The sequence below is a fragment of the Oncorhynchus clarkii genome, chromosome 1 (genome assembly GCF_045791955.1).
Source record: "Oncorhynchus clarkii lewisi isolate Uvic-CL-2024 chromosome 1, UVic_Ocla_1.0, whole genome shotgun sequence".
NCBI lineage: Eukaryota > Metazoa > Chordata > Actinopteri > Salmoniformes > Salmonidae > Oncorhynchus > Oncorhynchus clarkii.
In genome coordinates this window covers 61496976-61514856 of record NC_092147.1, presented here as the reverse complement: position 1 = coordinate 61514856, position 17881 = coordinate 61496976, and the positions used below count along the sequence as shown (strand labels likewise).

General features: G+C 42.2%; 1 protein-coding gene across 3 annotated transcripts in view; it reads left to right on the top strand.

Annotated features, from left to right (window-relative positions):
• The window catches only part of LOC139410100 (E3 ubiquitin-protein ligase MARCHF5), a 52538-nt gene that overhangs the window by 5201 nt on the left and 29456 nt on the right, over positions 1–17881 (top strand). The window lies entirely within an intron of this gene.

Sequence of the window (17881 nt, the reverse complement as noted above, 5' to 3'; positions counted from 1 at the left end):
GTTCCCTCAGGCCCCTACTCTATACCACATATCTATAACACAACATGCATGTGTGTATAGTGTGTCTATTTGTGTTGCTTCGCAGTCCCCACTGTTCCGTAAGGTTTATTTGTATTTGTTTTTGGCCACTGCCACGTGACTCGCTGTCTGAAGAAGCTAACCATTTTCGTGAATGGGGTGGTGTACTTAATCAACTGGCCACCGAGTGTAGATGGGCCTAACCTTACAAACATTTTGATCTGGTATGTCACGTTAACAAAACGGTTCTATACTCTGCTCCGCCTAAACAGGTGGGTTAGGACTAGATTTTAAACATTTAATCTAATAGGCCTGTGTAGGCTTAAGTCAAGTAAGTTAATTTAATTTTGCCGTACTGGCCATTGTTTGTTAATGCTGTGACTAATCATTCTCACCTCAGAGGCCATGGCAACAAGCTTGCTTGACCTTCAGAGAGAATCTGGTATTCACTATGAGTTCGTTATCAATCTTCATAGCACCATGATGACTATGGACCTATCTGTAGCAGCCAGCTACTCTTGTAGCTGTTGAATTACTTTAGGCCTACAGTACATGCCAATCAATACTCCGTTGTTGTCTTTGATCAACTTTCCTTCAGTTGGAAAAAAAAGGCCTATAACGTAGATTACTTTCCATAGAGGTTTTAGGCTAAACCTTGCAATCGAAGCTCATCTAAAATTTAGAGACCTGTGATGAATGCTGTGACTATGGATTGTGGTGGTGATCCAGAGGGAGTTATTGATTTGCTCTGGTTGTAGAGCAGGCCTGTTGTCTGTCTCCTGACCTTGCCAGTGTTTTATTTTCCGCTGTGGGCTGTATTTGCCAGAATGTCCCTGCTTGCGTACCATAAATCAAATTCGGTAACTGCTTTGGGCACGACAAGTGAAACGCACGGGTGAGCTGTTTTCCGTTAAAAAAAAAAATCATAATTTGTAGCCCTGTACTAGAGCATGTGACATGGCACATTTCATAATTTGATCTTTTGGAATGTGAAAACATGTTTTTTTTTTTAGATGACGGGCCTAACTATTGTGCAGTGGAAGGAAGCCTCTGCGATTGCTAAATGTGTAACAGCTCTGCATGCCGCTGCCATGCCAGGGATCTACACTGACATTTGTTACAAGGAGTTGTTCACTTGTTCTCAAGAAGAAAAATAAATGCATACAAAGAAATATATTTGAGAAATGAATGTTAAGAATTGCCAGCTATTACAAAATACAGGGTTTAGAAGCACTATATTTTTTTATTTTTAAGATTGATCCTAACCTAGATGGGGTCTTGGCTTATATGAACCCTTTGTACTTTTCAGGCTTTTATCCTGAAGAATATCTCCCTTTCTATGCTACCAAGTGTTTGCGTACTACTGGTAAAGTAACCACAAATATTATGATAAATATAATCTATGGTTACTAGGTTGTTAGTTAGCTAGCTAATACTGTGTAACATGCCTGAGCAAGGTTAGCGGCTCGCAAGTAATTTTAGAACGGCCTGCGACGTGGTCTATGAGTATAAAATGCGGTCCTGCCAATCTGCGATAGAAAGAAAAACACGTTGCACCGGTATTATGGGTCAACATTTGGTCGGTTTGAGCTAGAAGCGAGCTGTTACTGGGCTCTACAGTGTGACCATTTTACTTGCTTATGCACCTAAATATTTTTCTGTGCCACCTGACATTTTGTATTTAGGAGCACCGGTGTGCTCTAGAAATATTAAGAATTTTGTCTTTATCTCATTCTTCATTGTGCGCCTAACATGCTCTTTGTAAAAAAAAAATATAATAAATACATTTTTAAAAGTCAGTGTAGAGCCCTGCGTTCTCTCTGTAGTAATGGTGCAAGCATGATGGTCATGAATCTGCGGCCAGTGTATTCTCTATGGCAGTCAGAGGTGCACTGGTGCTACCAAATGAAAATTCCATGCAAAATATTTGGGGGCATATGCTCAGAGCTGAGTTTGACGAAACCGATGGCAGGAAGATGTATGTCACGTTCCCCTCGTTTTAAGCTGTTGTGTTTGTTGCTCTATCAGTGACAAACACACGGCTCCACGTGTTTTTGTCTGGGCCTGCCACTAGCAGCAGGTTCCCCCTGCAATGCAGTGTTTCACGAACGGAGGAGGGAGACACTCGCACACACAACCTCCATGATTCTCTACTCTTTTATTTTGGTTGGGCATTAGCCATACTACGTTATCGTTTTCCGTTTCCATCTTTGTTTTTCTGTAATTATGTCATACAATTCATATATTGTCGACACTGGACAGCAAAATGTGATTTTGATATTCTGAAGCAGGGGTTCTTTAAACTTTTTCAGCCTGGGGCCCAAATTAGAAATTCTGTGTTATCATGGGACCCAAGCTTATGAAGATATGCAACTATGTGTAAATATTGGTACATTTCATTACCCTTATGCCTACAACAAATGCAATATAGACAAAAACAAATACCCATATAATTAGCTCTTCATGTTTATTTTCTCCATTCTCAGTTTTAAAATACAGTAACTATTTGTTTATTTTGAACTGGAATAAACTGATCAAATCACACCGGTTGAAGTTTTCAACAAGCATGTCTATTCTGGACTCAGGTTTTGATAGTGCAACATGGAGGACATGCTCAGCGTAGAGTCTGTTTCTGTACTTTTTTAAAAAGTATGTCAGAGATAAGAATCCTGACTCGCATAGGTATGTGGTGCCGGACTGGATCAGAACATCGACTGCTTTCTCAGTCAGGCAGGATACCACTTCCTGCTATAGATTACCAACCCAGAACTTTGTGTGTTTGCCTCTAAAAGCATCTTACTTCAATCAGTTTATTCTAGTTCAGAATAAAAAAAATACTTGTTTTTCAACAGCAACAGTTGCAATTAAGATTTGTTTACAAAATTTCTTCAGTAAGATGCCTGATCATTTTGTCTTCATCTGTATTTACTGTTACTATACAGTTATCAGTAGCTTGCTTTGGCCAACGTTACTATAGCTATTAGCTGTATACAAGGCTAGGGGATAGTTTGAAAGAGAAACTCACATCTATGAGAGAGAGTACTCCTTTATTTCAGCTTATTGTTATAAAATGACAGCAATGCCTTGCTAGCTGACTGACTTTTCCACTGTCGGCGCACTGTTTCCTGAAGCATTCTTCCTTGTTCTGAAGGAACTCCCTGTGTTTACCTTCATGCTGTGGATGTTTGGACAGGACGTGTCGTTTTATTAATAAGTTTGTTTTGAGAGACTTATTACTAAGCACTTCCCTGCACAAAACACATTGTGGGCGCTCCTCGTTATTTCTCCAAGTTGGTATGAATCCAAGAGAGAAACTCATTGGTGTATTTGCGTTTCATGACGATGGAGCTCAGTCAGAACTTGCTAGCTTGAGTCATTTGATGACAGTGGTGAGTGTTGGCGAGTGGGAATGACAAGTCAGTGGCTGACAGCGCATCATCTGCTGCTGAACGACAGCGCTGCAGCGTGTGGGTCGCGGAGTGATCTTGAAGAAAACTGCAGAAAAAAAGTTTTTGGTTAACGGCGAAGCACACGGGCATCTCCCACTTGCGCAGCTGCCAAACTGAGCAGAGACCGCTGCTAAGCACAGAGTGCACTGAACAGTGAGCACAGTTATACTTGGCCAAATCAATTTCAGTAATCAATTATATAATTATACATTTACTCTGACACGTTGCAACCCACCATTAACAGGTCCACGACCCACTACTTTAAGAAAGAATGTTCTAAAGTCTTGGCTGTTGGTTGTTGTGACTCCTGTTTGAGGTTGGAATGATGGGGTTTGGGGGGGGGGGGGGGGGAGTCGTGAAATAAGAGCTGTGGCTAGTCTTGTGGCTTTCCCTGGGGAGGCGAGCGTTGAATGCATACTCATAGGTTTGGGTTAACTGGGTCCGACCCCTGAGCCAAACCGTAAAATATAGACTCCTGCGGATTCACAGTGTAACTTAGGCCAGTCTGACTGGAAACAGATGCCAAATAGCAAGTCCCAGCCTGACATTTTCCCTGCTGTTCGATGCAGGTGGCAACAATACACAAGGGTCATGGCGTATGTGCTTGATTGAGTAGAGGTAGGCTACACAATGTTGTTATGGAGTTAAGTTAGTAGTAGAAGACAAGTGTTTTGATCTGTTAGATTGGAGTAGGCCCAACTAAGGGTTTGTTTGGAGTTGAGGTAGGCTAGATGTTACTTGTTTGTTGTGGAGTAGAGGTAGCCCAAGCATGTTTGGTGTGTAGAATGTATTAGATGCAGACTGAGTCTATTTGTTATGGGGTGGAGGCACTAAGGCTGTCAGACATGCGGAAGCCCCCGGACCTTAACCTTCATTGAAGACCTTTTGTGGGCCAGGATCCGGTCGCCTGCCTTTGTGCTAACGGAACCTCCAGTTTTCCCACAGTCACGTGACCGCCGCTGAGTGAAAGGAGCCTTTGTGTGAGTGGCTCTGGCCCTTCTTAAGAAACAGAAGCATGACTCGTGAGATGATGAGGTAAAACTAATCGTACCATCACCCTCGTCTTTGTACCGGACTGTGATTCACTCCGTCGTGCACCCCATCTCTCAATCAAGTGTGCCTTTTCACTCCATCTTTACCCTGTTTTGAGAAACGGTGCAAAACAAAAAGATTGAAGGTTAACTTAAATCATGGGAGTTGTTGCTGCGTTTTTGTTATTTTCCAGAGCCAGGTTCTCTTCCTGCTGGTTGTACACAAACACAATTGTCCAATAGTGCTTAGGTTGCTGTGTCGCAGTAGCAACATTCTTTCAGCCCTGGCAAGGAGTGTTGGGCTTGGAGTGATTAAATGCTGTCCACTACTCGTCACATCCCAAATCTCACACACAGACACGTGACATCACTTCTATGGCCCCGTTACCACAGTAACCTCCCGCCCTTGAAGGTGCAGCTGAACATTTAGTCTCATCTGATATTTTGCTTAAAAGGCTACGGTCACAAATGTTTTTATTGAGCAATGTACCACATTACTTCTAAATATAGATGTTGTATGAATGTTACAGGCAGGGTCCTGAATGTTCTTCAGCTGGTGAACCTCATCTTGTGTAGGGCAATGGCAGCCTGTCTGGCAGTACTCCATGACCTTGGACTCATAGACTCTGCACTTTGACTCTTGCCAGCCCTGTGCTGTCTTTTCCTCTTTTCAGTCTGATGTTGAGCTTGTTCCCTGCTGAAAGCTTTCATCCAATGGGTCTATAGGATCTGTACTAGTAAAGCTTGTGTCAAGGTCAGCAGCTGCAGTATTAGTCTGTAGGACAAACACTAACCAGTCAGGGATTAGCCACATTTGACTACTTTGTCTCCATCAAGACACACAAGGTACTATATCTACCCATTATCCTTGTGTCAAGAGATCATGCATTCTAACCTTCACACACACTACCCACCCCCAACATACCAGTCAGTTACCAACACCATCCCTTCCAATTTAGACTTCTAGCTTTGCATAAACGATCAACTAAGGCTCCATAATATAGAGAACTACATTAGAAGTGATAAACACACAAACTATGACAGGAAGACACGGACCATGTTTATGCCTAGCTCCAGTATATTTATTTGCTCATCATGGAGTCATGGAAATATTTTGCAAAAGTGACTTCCACTAGTTCCTGGTGCTGAGCTTGATGCTGCTGCATGCAGATGTTGATGGGATCAGACGTTGTAAATAGAACACTTAGGGCATTCACATTAGCCTCTGCGATAGTTAGTTAGCTAGCTAATGTTTAGATAAAGTCCAGTAAGATGTAGCTAATGTAGCTTGCAAAGTTACAAATCACGTCAACAAATGTTTATTTATTTATTTAACCTTTATTTAACCAGGTAGGCAAGTTGAGAACAAGTTCTCATTTACAATTGCGACCTGGCCAAGATAAAGCAAGGCATTTCGACACATACAACAACACAGAGTTACACATGGAGTAAAACAAACATACAGTCAATAATACAGTAGAAAAATACGTCTATATACAATGTGAGCAAGTGAGGTGAGATAAGGGAGATAAAGGCAAAAAAAAGGCCATGGTGGCGAAGTAAATACAATATAGCAAGTAAAACACTGGAATGGTTGATTTGCAGTGGAAGAATGTGCAAAGTAGAGAGAAATAATGGGGTGCAAAATAAATACAGTAGGGAAAGAGGTAGTTGTTTGGGCTAAATTATAGATGGGCTATATACAGGTATATATCTGTGAGCTGCTCTGACAGCTGGTGCTTAAAGCTAGTGAGGGAGATAAGTGTTTCCAGTTTCAGAGATTTTTGTAGATCGTTCCAGTCATTGGCAGCAGAGAACTGGAAGGAGAGGCGGCCAAAGGAAGAATTGGTTTTGGGGGTGATCAGAGAGATCTACCTGCTGGAGCACGTGCTACAGGTGGGTGCTGCTATGGTGACCAGCGAGCTGAGATAAGGGGGGACTTTACCTAGCAGGGTCTTGTAGATGACCTGAAGCCAGTGGGTTTGGCGACGAGTATGAAGCGAGGACCATGTATGGGGCTTTGGTGACAAAACGGGTGGCACTGTGATAGACTGCATCCAATTTATTGAGTAGGGTATTGGAGGCTATTTTGTAAATGACATCGCCGAAGTCGAGGATTGGTAGGATGGTCAGTTTTACAAGGGTATGTTTGGCAGCATGAGTGAAGGATGCTTTGTTGCGAAATAGGAAGCCAATTCTAGATTTAACTTTCGATTGGCGATGTTTGATGTGCGTCTGGAAGGAGAGTTTACAGTCTAACCAGACACCTAGGTATTTATAGTTGTCCACATATTCTAAATCAGAGCCGCCCAGAGTAGTGATGTTGGGCAGGTGCAGGCAGCGATCGGTTGAAGAGCATGCATTTAGTTTTACTTGTATTCAAGAGCAATTGGAGGCCACGGAAGGAGAGTTGTATGGCATTGAAGCTTGCCTGGAGGGTTGTTAACACAGTGTCCAAAGAAGGGCCAGAAGTATACAGAATGGTGTCGTCTGTGTAGAGGTGGATCAGAGACTCACCAGCATCAAGAGCGACATCATTGATGTATATAGAGAAGAGAGTCGGTCCAAAAATTTAACCCAGTGGCACCCACATAGAGACTGCCAGAGGCCCGGACAACAGACCCTCCGATTTGACACACTGAACTCTATCAGAGAAGTAGTTGGTGAACCAGGCGAGGCAATCATTTGAGAAAACAAGGCTGTCGAGTCTGCCGATGAGGATGTGGTGATTGACAGAGTCGAAAGCCTTGGCCAGGTCAATGAATACAGCTGCACAATATTGTTTCTTATTGATGGCAGTTAAGGTATTGTTTAGGACCTTGAGCGTGGCGTGAGTAGATAGCAACAGGCTAATTACATTGATTTGCTTTAGAATGTCTAGCCAGTGTATTATGAAAGCTAGCTAGATAATGGTTTAGATAAACACATTTAGTTCCTTAGCTAATTGATCTACATTACCGGTGCTTGACTTCTTAGTAAGGTAACCAATTAAGTGTTACCCCAGCAGCCTGTGCTTGCTTGTAGTTTGCATATCCAGGTGCTGAGCACCATACCATAACTAAACTTTTCGACATAAAAATAAATTGTTCTTCGCAGCTGATGTTCTTTGAAAGAGTGGCTGGTCCAGTGAGTAACGTTAGCTACCTTTTGACACCCATTCTCAACTGCATCCACCTCGACAGGGGCGGTACTACGTCCTGAAATAACTATGGATTCTGGATATTATGGTTGGCTCACAACCGGGTATTGTAGATGAACAGTTTCTACCGGTGAGATGCAACATTGCTCGTATTTGCATGTAGAGGGGAAATTCAATTTTTTTATGACATGTTAATAACATTAACGTCAGTCTTGAATTTGGCCTTTACTACTATAGCCCATAGAAACATATTAAATAACACATTCATAAATGGCAAAACAGACAGTCAAAAAATAAATCATAAGGAATAAGGTTTTGAAATGTCTGTCCTAAAGGAGATATAAGCAATGTTAGGAAATATTTTAGTGTTTAGGACACACAATAAGCCCCCTTTTTTTGGGCACAAAACTATCTTCATACCTCCATTAATTAAAAAAAAAAATGGTACTGGGTTACCTTCACAGTCCCGTGACACTTGTGGGAGTCAGTCGTAGAGCGAAATGGAGGAGACATTCATGAGAATGTAATCTTTCCATAGAGTGATCATATTACACTGAACAAAAATATAAACGCAACATGTAAAGTGTTGGTCCCATGATTCATGATCTGAAATAAAAAATCCCAGAAATGTTCCATATGCAAAAAAAGCTTCTCTAAAATTTTGTGCACACATTTATTCACATCCTTGTAAGTGAGCATTAATCAATTTCCAAGATAATCCAGCCACCTGACAGGTGTAGCATATTAATAAGCTAATTAATCAGCATTTTCATTACACAGGTGCACCTTGTGCTGGGGACAATAAAAGGCTGTTTAATAAAATAAAATGCCGTTTTGTGGGGAAAACTCATTCTGATCGGCTGAGCTTAGCTGCCAAGTCAGTTGGCCAATGCCTTCCAAGGCCCACCTATGGCTGCACCCCTACCCAGTCATGTGAAATAGATTAGGGTCTAATTAATTTATTTAAATTTTCTGATATGAACTGTAACTCAGTAAAAACTTTTGAAATTGTTGCATGTCACATTCATATTTTTGTTCAGTAAAGTTTGTAGCACAAATGGTTCAGATACTAAAGACAGAAGTTGGCACATCTGCAGTACTAACTACAGAAGAGTCTCGTGGGTGTTGTAGAGCAAAACGGTCGTACGATACAGACTTTTGTCTCATTGTCTGACAAACACCTAACTGGGCCACCTTCCACCGCAGATGCGGATGGTCGATGCTGTGGATTGAGACACAGCCTATGCAAAATGATATCTCTAGCTTAAATTGACAGATTTCTATGGGGATTTTTAAATTGCTACTTAGATGGACGCACAGATTAATGGACATATACATTATTTGACAAGTGTGGTCTAATTCAAACCAGTCTCTTGTTTCAAGCCTTTGTTGGTTATTGGTTCGCAGGCCTAATTGCTTTTGAGTTGAGACCTGAGTGAAGCTTTTGGTCAGTGCTAGTGTTTTGTTTGAATGTTTAGGCTGTAAAATTGGGCATTGGGGACTGTGTTTTGTAGTGTTTGTCTTGTCGTATGTTCTAGTGTTTGTAGACCTGTGTTTGTTATTTGCTGAGCAAGACCGAGCGAGGCGAAAGCCAGCCAGGGGTTAGGGTTTTGTGAAGAGGATAGCGTTTCGGCAGTTGTATCGTGGCTTGTCATGTGGAGGGGCAGCATTACGGGAACTGGAGCCAGTGTATCTGGGGGAGCACCCACGCTTGCCTTTGTTCCCCACGGCTGTGCTCCTGTGGAGACATCTGTCTACCCTTCCAATCAGCTTCCCGTCCTCCCATTTCATCCCTCTGTCTCTCTCTGCTGCTTCTCAGCTCAGGTTCTACTAATATCCTTCCTCTGGGCCTTTGTTTTCCCCGGCCAGGCTCATAGTCAGGCTCATAGTCACAACGATATGCTCATGTAGTCAAAAACTAGGTTGATTTTATAACCGAAAATGACTACTCTGTGACTGGATGCTCTGTGAATCTGGATTAGGAATAACCTCCCCTGGGGTGGGATATTTTTTGACCTCCCCTGATTTTAGGGTAGGAACCCAGCTACAAACGGGCATTTGACCCATTACAGTGCCTTGCGAAAGTATTCGGCCCCCTTGAACTTTGCGACCTTTTGCCACATTTCAGGCTTCAAACATAAATATATAAAACTGTATTTTTTTGTGAAGAATCAACAACAAGTGGGACACAATCATGAAGTGGAACGACATTTATTGGATATTTCAAACTTTTTTAACAAATCAAAAACTGAAAAATTTGGCGTGCAAAATTATTCAGCCCCCTTAAGTTAATACTTTGTAGCGCCACCTTTTGCTGCGATTACAGCTGTAAGTCGCTTGGGGTATGTCTCTATCAGTTTTGCACATCGAGAGACTGAAATTTTTTCCCATTTCTCCTTGCAAAACAGCTTGAGCTCAGTGAGGTTGGATGGAGAGAATTTGTGAACAGCAGTTTTCAGTTCTTTCCACAGATTCTCGATTGGATTCAGGTCTGGACTTTGACTTGGCCATTCTAACACCTGGATATGTTTATTTTTGAACCATTCCATTGTAGATTTTGCTTTATGTTTTGGATCATTGTCTTGTTGGAAGACAAATCTCCGTCCCAGTCTCAGGTCTTTTGCAGACTCCATCAGGTTTTCTTCCAGAATGGTCCTGTATTTGGCTCCATCCATCTTCCCATCAATTTTAACCATCTTCCCTGTCCCTGCTGAAGAAAAGCAGGCCCGAACCATGATGCTGCCACCACCATGTTTGACAGTGGGGATGGTGTGTTCAGCTGTGTTGCTTTTACGCCAAACATAACGTTTTGCATTGTTGCCAAAAAGTTCAATTTTGGTTTCATCTGACCAGAGCACCTTCTTCCACATGTTTGGTGTGTCTCCCAGGTGGCTTGTGGCAAACTTTAAACGACACTTTTTATGGATATCTTTAAGAAATGGCTTTCTTCTTGCCACTCTTCCATAAAGGCCAGATTTGTGCAATATACGACTGATTGTTGTCCTATGGACAGAGTCTCCCACCTCAGCTGTAGATCTCTGCAGTTCGTCCAGAGTGATCATGGGCCTCTTGGCTGCATCTCTGATCAGTCTTCTCCTTGTATGAGCTGAAAGTTTAGAGGGACGGCCAGGTCTTGGTAGATTTGCAGTGGTCTGATACTCCTTCCATTTCAATATTATCGCTTGCACAGTGCTCCTTGGGATGTTTAAAGCTTGGGAAATATTTTTGTATCCAAATCCGGCTTTAAACTTCTTCACAACAGTATCTTGGACCTGCCTGGTGTGTTCCTTTTTCTTCATGATGCTCTCTGCGCTTTTAATGGACCTCTGAGACTATCACAGTGCAGGTGCATTTATACAGAGACTTGATTACACACAGGTGGATTGTATTTATCATCATTAGTCATTTAGGTCAACATTGGATCATTCAGAGATCCTCACTGAACTTCTGGAGAGAGTTTGCTGCACTGAAAGTAAAGGGGCCGAATACTTTCGCAAGGCACTGTATATCCACCGTAGTTAACTGTACTGTAACCGTAGTCACAGACAATACAAGAGGACTTGTTGTGGACATCCCAGCAGCGTGTCGTTTCACATTGTGGAGAGGAAATGAGTGGATAGAGTCATAGTGGGAGGATGGATGAGCTTAATATAAGGATGGTAGAGCAGAGGAAGAAGGGTTAAGATCAGACTCTTGTTTCACCACGTGGCCCCTGTTCCTCCGCAGGCCACGTTACCCAAGCATCCAACCCCTAGGCTCCACTGAGCTCTCCCTCATGTTTTGTTCACCCCCTGGAGGATGGAAAATCAGCCAGGTATTTACCTAGTTACCTGAGCAAGCGACCGAGACGGGGCCCCCCCTGCAGCCTGGTACCAGAGCACACCCTGGGCTGGAGGATTATGACCGATGGCCAAAGATTTGCTATCCATTATTCAAGCCTAGTAGCAGGCAGGTTTAATTATACATGGTGGTATTATGGGATTTTGCCATGTTAGACGAGGGCCGGGCGATACAGCCTGAAAATCATATCTACATTTAAAAAATAAAATAAAAATTATGGCAGATTTTTACGATATCTAGACTTTTTGGGTGTTATTTCTCTAATATTTGTACAATTAAAGGTGAAATACACTCTTCAAATAGTCAGCAATAATCTAATGAATTCAGTTCTTGTTAACTTATACCTAGGCTAAATACAGTATAAGCCTTCCACAACCATAAGACTCAGTAATAATGTAATTATTTTATAATAAATAGTTTAACCTGCATTTCTTTTGGCTTTCAAGTTGGTCTATGAAAATGTGCTTTTGGTTACAAATTTAATCAGAACCATGCATAATGCACATTCACTATTTGTAGTGGGCATGATAGAAAATTAATACAGGTCTCATGAACAATCTCTCAAGCACAAGCCCACTTGCTAGTGAGTAGCCAGCTACTCTTTATAGGAGTCTTTTTATTTAAAGTTTATCAAACTTGAATCTATTTGCTAGGTAACAAAGCAGAACAGTGGAATTGTTATGAACACACCCTTCTGTCCATCACCAACTGTTTGAACAGCATGCTAGCCTTTCCACTTTGTTCAGATGTTGAAATCAAGTGGCCTAGTTTATTTCTCAGCATGGAACGAGTTGCTAATTTCTTATATAATTGTTTTATGCTTATTGCACATTTTATAAACCAGGCTATTACAGACTAAAAAGGGAAGCACAGCCGCGAGCTGCTCAGTGACACGAGCCTACCAGACGAGCTAAATTACTTCTATGCTTCTATGCGAGTAACACTGAAGCATGCATGAGAGCATCAGCTGTTCCGGACGACTGCGTGATCACACTCTATGTAGCTGATGTGAATGTTGACCTGTTTAAAGGTCTTACAAGGCTGCAGGGCCAGGCGGATTACCAGGACATGTACTCAATGCATGCGCTGTCCAACTGGCAAGTGACTTTACTGACATTTACAACCTTTTCCTGACTGAGTCTGTAATATCAACATGTTTCAAGCAGACCACCATAGTCCCTGTGCCCAAGAAAACTAAGGTAACCTACCTAAATGACTACCAACCCGTAGCACTCACATCTATAGCCATGAAGTGCTTTGAAAGGCTTGTTGTGGGCTGCCCCAGGTGGTAAGGGTAGATATCAACACATCCGCCACGCTGATCCTCAACGTGGAGGCCCCTCGGGTGTGTGCTCAGTCCCCTACTGTACTCCCGGTTTACTCAGGATTGCACGGCCAGGCACAACTCCAACACCACCATTAAGTTTGTTGATGACAGAACTAGAGATTGACCGATTAATCGGCATGGCCGATTTAATTAGGGCCGATTTCAAGTTTTCTAACAATCGGTAATCTGCATTTTTGGATGCTGATTATGGCCGATTACATTGCAATCCACGAGGCGACTTCATGGCAGGCTGACTACCTGTTACATGAGTGCAGCAAGGAGCCAAGGAAAGTTGCTAGCTAGCATTAAACTTATGTTATAAAAAACAATCAATCTTAACATAGTCACTAGTTAACTACACACAGTTGATGATATTACTAGTTTAACTAGCTTGTCCTGCGTTGCATAAAATCAATGCGGTGCCTGTTAATTTATCATCGAATCACAGTCTACTTCGCCAAACGGGTGATGATTTGCACCAATGAACCTAACCATAACATCAATGACAATCTTAAAATCAATAGACAAGTATATATATTTTTAAACTGCATATTTAGTTAAAATAAATTAATGTTAGCAGGCAATGTTAACTAGGGAAATTGTGTCGCTTCTCTTGCGTTTCGGTGCAAGCAGAGTCAGGGTATATGCAGCAGTTGGGGCCGCCTGGCTCGTTGCGAACTGTGTGAAGACCATTTCTTCCTAACAAAGACCCTAATTAATTTGCCAGAATTGTACATAATAATGACATAACATTAAAGGTTGTGCAATGTAACAGCAATATTTAGACTTATGGTTGCCACCCATTCGATAAAATACGGAACGGTTCCGTATTTCACTGAAAGAATAAATGTTTGATTAGTTTCTGGATTTGACCATATTAATGGCCAAAAGCTCGTATTTCTGTGTTTATTATAATTAAGTACACAATTTGATATTTGATAGAGCAGTCTGACTGAGTGGTGGTAGGCAACAGCAGACTCGTAAGCATACATTCCAACAGCACTTTCCTGCATTTGCCAGCAGCTCTTCGCAATGCTTGAAGCACAGTGCTGTTTGACTTCAAGCCTATCAACTCCCGATAATAGGCTGGCAAAACTATAGTGCCTATAAGAACATCCAATAGTCAAAGGTATATGAAATACAAATGGTATAGAGGGAAATGTTCCTATAATTCCTATAATAACTACAACCTGAAACTTCTTAGCTGGGAATATTGAAGACTCATGTTAAAAGGAACCACCAGCTTTCATATTTTCTCATGTTCTGAGCAAGGAACTTTAAATGTTAGCTTTTTTACATGGCACATATTGCTCTTTTACTTTCTTCTCCAACACTGTGATTTTGCAATATTTAAACCAAATTGAGCATGTTTCATTATTTATTTGAGACTAAATTGATTGAATTGACGCGTATTGAGTATTGCTCTCTCTACCATTTGTATTTCATATACCTTTGACTAATGGATGTTCTTATTGCCAGCCTAATCTCGGGAGTTGATCTTGAAGTCATAAACAGTGCTGTGCATATTCTACATTGTAGAAAATGGTAAAAATTAAAAACCCTGGAATGAGTAGGTGTGCCCAAGCTTTTGACTTGTAAATGTGACCATTCTTGATTTTATTTTTTTATTCACAAATGCGGGTGAAATGCTCCCACTGTGGATCCCTGACCACCTGCCAACGTGGCTGATGAAATACACATTACTCGCCTATGCCAAAATCTACCCGTATTTGGCAGGTGGCGGGGTGTTAATTTTAGGCCCTGTTGGTGATTGAGTTGGAGACGTGCGTGGCCGTGCAGTTATGGGTCAACATGGAGTACAGGAGGGGGTTGAGAACGCCACTCTGTGCTGTCCCTGTGTTAAGTATCAACATGGCAGAGGTGTTGTTGCCTACTTTCACCACTTGGGGATGGTCCGTCAGGATTTCTGGACCCAGTTTCTACTGACTCTATTGGAAACCAAACGGGAGGTGAGGGAGATGAAGAATTTCATTAGTTTTTGGTGGCGAGGGAGACTAAATGAGTTAATGTTTTTTTGTGACCATCAGCGTTGAAATCATCATTTTGCATTATGGTTTGCATATTATCATAAAGTACTAGGGTAGTGAATTCACCTGTAAGCTAGTAAATATCGTCTTGCATTGTAAAAGTGTTCTAGCCTGTAAGGACATTGTTTTGCGAACCGTAATGAAGTTTAAACATATCTACATGCTGTGCTGCATTGTTCAAGAGTGTTAATTTCTGTGCAGCGTGAATGGGGAGCTAACAATGCAGCCCAGACAGCTCTAGCAATGAATGAGCAGTGTAGCAGGCACTTTGCTTTACATGCTATAAAGGGGTGCTCTGATAGACTTGATCCTCTCAATCACGTGAGTCACATTTGACAGTAGTACCTAAAGTGTACTTTTTTTTATTTATATGAAAAAAATTGGTTTTGGTATACCGTACAACACTAGTTGGAGGCTCACAGGTTGCTAAATGCCCATTATGACCTACTCCATGGCTGAGCTGAATACAAGGATAAGGTGGAGATGGCCTATTTAAATTATGGCTTGGCTCCGGATCAGAACACAGCTTTCTGAATGTCACGGAGGAGGGAGATGATGATGCTCCGTCTCCTTGCTCTGACTCCACCCTCTGCTTCTGCTGACTAGAACACAGGTGTTAGAATATTGCTCTACAAGACCTCTGGTATATGTGGAATGCAGTGGAGGCTGCTGAGGGGAGGACAGCTCATAATAATGGCTGAATTGGTGTCAATGAAATGGTGTCAAGCACGCGGTTTCCATGTGCCTGATACCATTCCATTGACTCCATTCCAGACATTAATATGAGCCATCCACCCATCAGCAGCCTCCACTGGTGGAATGAGTAACAAAGGTACACACACCATATCAAGCATGGAGCTATAGTGCATTCGGAAAGTATTCAGACCCCTTGACTTTTTCCACATTTTTTTATGTTACAGCAATATTCATCAGTGGATTAAATCGTTTTTTTCCTCTTCATCAATCTACACACTACCCCATAATAAAGGAGAAACAGGTTTTTAGATATTTTTTGTGTGCAAATTTCTAAAAAATAAAACATACTTTATTTACCTAATTATTCAGACCCTTTACAATGAGATGTGAAATTGAGCTCAGGTGCATCCTGTTTCTATTGATCATCCTTGCGATGTTTCTACAACTTGATTGGAGTCCACCTGTGGTAAATTCAATTGATTGGACATGATTTGGAAAGGCCCACACCTATACAAGGTCCCACAGTTGATAGTACATGTCAGAGCAAAACCAAGCCATGAGGTTGAAGAAATTGTTCATTGAGCTCCAGGACAGGATTGTGTCAAGGCACAGATCTGGGGAAGTTTACCAAAATATTTCTGCAGCATTGAAGGTCTGCAAGAACACAGTGGCCTCCATCATTCTTAAATGGAAGAAGTTTTGAATCACCAAGACTCTTCCTAGAGCTGGCTTCCCGGCCAAACTGAGCAATCGGATTAGAAGGGCTTGGTGAGGGAGGTGGCCAAGAACCCGATGGTCAGTCTGACAGTGTTCCTCTGGGGCGAATGTCCTCATCATGCTGAGGGGATGTTTTTCAGTGGCAGGGACTGGGAGACGGACGTATCGAGGGAAAGATGAACGGAGCCAAGTACAGAGATTCTTGATGAAAGCACTCTGCAGCACGTTCAGTCCCTCAGACTGGGGCGAAGGATCACCTTCCAACAGGACAACAACCCTAATCACACAGCCAAGACGACACAGGAGTGGCTTCGGGACAAGTCTCTGAATGTCCTTGAGTGGCCCAGCCAGAGCCCAGACTTGAACCTGATCGAACATCTCTGGAGAGACCTGAAAATAGCTATGCAGTGAATACATATGTCAATGTGATATTTTTTTATTTAGTTATTATGGGGTATTGTGTGTAATTTAATCCATTTTAGGATAAGGTTGTAATGTAACAATATGGAAAAAGTCCAGGGGTTTGAATACTTCCTGAAGGCACTGTAAACCAGTAGGCTAAATACTTGTAGGCTATAAGAGACAGACTAGTTTGTCATCCAGTCTCCATACACATCACCAGGTCTTATCTCTGGGTGCTGCTATTTGTTACGTTCTTCCTGCATTGATCAAATAATCATTATGGCCATTGTTTTCTATGAGGTGACGGTCTCATCTTTGCGAGAAGACTTGCAGGTAGTCTCTTCCCTTTGCAAATGGTCCTAGACATTCTGATGCGGTCAGCCTTGTCGGCTATGCCTGTAAAAAAAAAAATATTTAAAAAACAAGAGTAGGCTGCTTACCTTTTGACGCTGCTAGGTGTGTAGGCATCCACAGCATTTCAGTTCATTTTGCTCACTTAGCAGATTCTTTTGTTATTGATCTTGTTTGAGTTGTGCACAGTCACTGCACCAGAGTGTGTCTGCTCTGTATCCCAGGGTACATTTATTCAGTCTACTGTCTGAGAGGAATCTTTGATCAATACACTACACTGTTATCGGTCCCAAGAGCTAGGCCTAGCCTAACAAAATATAATTTCTTCCAAAATCAACCCCAAGTATAAAAGCCGGTGTTTTAGGAGTTGACTTTGTTCTGCTGACTGCCCACTTTCACCGAGTGCTGTCCCCCTGAGGCCATGGCTGAGATTACTTTACTTGGCCCTGGGTTTTGGACAGTGTACTCACAAGCTTTTTATCTTTATCTCAGATGTAGGGGGATTTTATTTTTTGAATCTTCAGCTGCAGCGCACACTGTGTGTGTGTGTGTGTGTGTGTACATACAGTGTATTCATACACCTTAAATGTTCCACATTTTGTTACGTTACAGCCGTATTCTAAAATTGATTAAATTGTTTTTATTTTGGCCTCCCGAGTGGCGCAGCGGACTAAGGCACTGCATCGCAGTGCTTGAGGCGTTAGAACCCGGGTCTTTAATATCTCGGGCTGGTCAGCACCCGGCCACGACCGGGAGACCCATAAGGTGGTGCACAACCCAGCATGGTTAGGGGAGGGTTTGGCCGGCCGCGATGTCCTTGTCCCGTCGCGCTCTAGCAACTCCTGTGGCGGGCTGGGTGCATG